Below are 3,944 nucleotides of genomic sequence, written 5' to 3'. Positions count from 1 at the left end.
GGTAGTCAGTGTAGTCGTCCTTCAGTCAGATAATCAAATAATCTGTTCTTTAAATGAGTTGCACAATGCTCCCATCTAGTGGTTCAATAGAAGCTTTGCAGTTTAAGCTCTGGGGCCAGTTGTTCAAAGGTAATCTGATCGGATTGGATCAAATCTTGAAAATGAAATCGGATTAGAGCACAGAATCCAATCCTAGTTGTAATCTGGATCAAACCTTCAGTTTGTGTTGTTCAAAACATTTCAGTTGGATTTGGATAACTTTGAACCCAAAAAACAGGATCATCCTGGTCCCAACAGGGGGTAGGATTTCAAGGTGGATTTCAGGAAAAAAATGTAGTAAAACTTCAAAATTGGTCAAATAATAATACTTGTATCATTTAGTGTATATACACTTTTATTTATATTTTGCACTTGACTTGTTTAACCGTTACAGTGATAAAGTAGATAAAGTAGACATAGGCTACCAATTAAGTCTTTTAGTATAGTAAAGTAAAAATAAAATAAAAATAATCTTGTCCCCGGGAAACAATCCCCCAAACAGATTTCAATAACAAACAAAAATAATATATTCATTTTTTCTGTCATTCATCACTGTATATTAATTTCAAAGAAACAACCATCAGAGATGAACCTGTCAAAAATAATTTAACAATTGCATCCCTTACTTCACTTCCAGTCAGTCCCTCATTCTGACAGAACGCAAGAGGTTGGTCTAGTAAAGCGTCTCTTCAGAATTCCATTTAAACGCTCAATTGCACATCTTGTTTTGCAATGAGCAGTGTTGAAGCGTGCCTGCGCAGGTGTGGTTGCTGCAAGAAAAGGAGTCATCAGCCATGGTAGGAGTGGATAAGCACTTTCTCCTAATATTATGCCATCCGGTCGGTTGGTTTGGAGCTCTGTATAAAGCACTCTCTCTCAGGATACGTGCATCATGAACAGACCCAGGCCACTTCACGACAGTTTGTGATGATGAGGTCTGCGCACCCACAAGTTGGATGTTGATGCTGCGCCTCCCCTTTCAGTTGATGTACTCCCACTCCCTCTCATGAGGTGCTTGGATATGCACATGAGTGCAGTCAATAACCCCAATAGTATTGGGCATGTTCCCCAAAAGAAAAAACTTGTGCTTGGTCCGGGCAATCTGGTCATCCTTTGGAAGTGAAACACACTGATTAACCAGGCTGGCCAATGCAATTGACACAGCTTTCACTACATCACTCACAGTTGATTTGTCCACTCCTATTTTGTCACCAACAACTTGGTAGAAAGTCCCAGATGCATATAAGTGCAGACCAATGAGGACCTGTTCTTCCACAGACAGACTGTGACTCCTTCGGGTTCTCCGTTGAAGTTTTGGCCTGACAAGGTCTGCAATGTACTTAATATCAGCATTCCCAAAGCGAAAGCGAGCATACAGTTCTTCAGTGGTGTACTGCTCCAGTGGTTTTGCAAGCTCAACATACACCCTTTGACGGTATCCTCTTCCACCAAAATGGTGGTAGCGATGGACAATACCTGCCATGTCAGTGCCTCTCTCTAAGTCCTCTGAGAAAGCTGAATATAAGATGGCTGTCAAATACCCACCCACCCATTAGCTGACAAGCTTTGGTTTGTGTTCAATTAAATCAATCATGCCCAAGGCCATAAATACTATGGGCCGGATCTACTAAGATCCCACATTGCTTGTACTAATCTTTGTGGGCTAGAAATTTGCGTGTGGGGTTGAACCGCGGTTTGCGTTAATGACAACAGGTGCAAAACGTGTTGGAGACACGCCTATTTAAATGAGGGTTTAGCGTGTTTCATGGCTTTCAGCATGGCGAGATTGAGAGAGCGAAAGCGCAAAGTGAAATTCGACCCTTTGGAATTAGAAGCGTTGGTAGAGGAAGCGAATAAACATTTCAATGAGCTGCAGCAAAGGAATCTGACGGTCGCGCAAAGGAACGCCGTGTGAGAGAAAATCGGTGAAAAAGTTAATGCTGTTTTCGGTTTGATAAATCACTTTGCGTGTGCTAAATTAATATATTTACATTTTCTCCACCCACAACACGCACAATTGCGTGTAAACGCCCCATGTTGCATATTCATTGCTGCAAACGCACTAACTGAATGCAGACGCGCTATTTTGCACCTTTGACAGACGCAACCCTTTTTGCGCACTGTTAGTAAAACAGTTTGTACATTTTTTTGCGTGTGCAAGGAGTTTGCACACGTTTTAATACACGCAAACCTTTAGTAGATCCGGTCCTATGTTCACTACAACAGATGAGGTGGAACCATGGACTCAAAAGGACCTAATTTCACTGTTGCAGAAACCCATGCACTGCTGGAGGGTGTTAAGTGCCATTATGCCTCAATAGTAGGAAGCTCTGTTGTGGGTGGAATGGTGACTAACAAAAGGAAGAAAGACATTTGGGTTGAAATCACCCAGAATGTGAATGCAATGGGGTCTGGCCAGAAGAGGACCTTGGAGCAAGTGAAATTTAGATGGAAGAATCTGAGGGCCAGAACAACAAAGGACCTTGCTGAAGCAAAAAACACCCAAACAGGCAACAAACCCTTTAAGAAAGGTGAATACACAGATGTGGTTCTGGACATTATTGGAGGTGAGAACTCTAAAGCTCTGCACAGGATTCAATGTGTTGTAGGGGATGGTGAGCCTACGATTGTAGAGGAAAGTGAGCCAGTTCCTCCTAACGCAGAGGAAACATTTATTCTGGATCTCAGCCCTATTATTGAAGAACAACCTGGATCCTCACTGGTAGAGCCAGCAGTCACAGGAGCTCAGAAAAGAGGCTTGAAGCGTCCTTTGCCAAATAATAATGACGATGCCTATGAATCACTTCTTAAACGAGAAACTGAAAGAGCAGAAGCACAGATACTCCTGGCAGAGGAACAAATCAAGCTGACCAAACTGCAGCAAACCAAAGCTAAACTTCAGATCCGCCTCCTGAAAGCAGAGCTTGAAAATGCTGGTCTCTCCTCCTCAGATGAAGAAGAACCCTGAACATTCTTTATTTTGTTAACTATTGGACATTTAGCCTTTTATTTTAATTTAAGATGTTTTCAAAATATCCTCAATGTATTTGTTAATGTATACTTGTTTTTTATTTGTTGTGGCTCAGATGAGGGGTCATAAAAGAAATTATGAATGGAAGTGGATGTTTGTTATTTTTGTGTTTTGTCTCAAAATAAGAAACCCTTACAGTGACCCCATGTTGGCTCTTCTACCTGTTGTTCTTTACATAGCTGGTAGCCCACATTGTGATATGCTGTCCCATTTAGAGCACTGGTAATCCGGATTTGGAAATCTTGAAAACTGTGTATCTGGATCAGGGTGATCCAGTCCAATGTTGCTTTGAAAAACCGGTTTAAGAGTAAGACGGATTATCTGATCCTGAATAGCAAAAAAATGGGATTTCCAAATCCGGATCATTTTTATCCAGATTAAATGTTTTGAACAACTGGCCCCTTAAGTTCACACCAAAGGTTGTACTTGTGCTTTGTTTACATTGTACAAGTATATTCATGGAGGAGCATTAACAGTATATATTAAAGCAACAAAATGTAGTTTTCTGCTTATCGCTAGTTAACTGTTGAGTCTCATCACCAGGCCATCAAACACTGACACTCTGGGTTGGTGCCGCGGTTCCAAAGCCGATCCAAAGTGTCCTGGGGATGAGGCTCAATCAGCTAGCTTTCGGCAGAAAATTACATTTTGCTCTTTTAGGGACAAGTTGAAACTGTAATGTCCCAAAAGTACACAAAAATTCCAAAGGCTAGTTTGATGAGAATCACTTAGATGAAATGAATAAAATTACTGTCATAGTGATTTAGTCGAGAACAGAAAAGGAACTGGAGTGTTTACCGAAAGTTGATAAAATCACTGTGGCTCAGTGACAATCAAACATGCATTTAACAGAAGCACAAACTCCTGCCTTTGG

At 41.2% G+C, this 3,944-nt stretch overlaps 1 pseudogene across 1 annotated transcript; it reads right to left on the bottom strand.

Annotated features, from left to right (window-relative positions):
* Positions 1-684: 684 nt before the first annotated feature.
* LOC311261921 (putative nuclease HARBI1) lies at positions 685-1,522 on the bottom strand (annotated as a pseudogene). The gene has a single exon. The product of its transcript is annotated as a putative nuclease HARBI1 (transcript).
* Between the last annotated feature and the right edge of the window lie 2,422 nt (positions 1,523-3,944).

Source organism: Pagrus pagrus (assembly GCF_965226575.1).
Source record: "Pagrus pagrus genome assembly, chromosome: 8".
Classification (NCBI taxonomy): domain Eukaryota; kingdom Metazoa; phylum Chordata; class Actinopteri; order Spariformes; family Sparidae; genus Pagrus; species Pagrus pagrus.
This window is presented reverse-complemented; position numbering and strand designations above follow the sequence as displayed.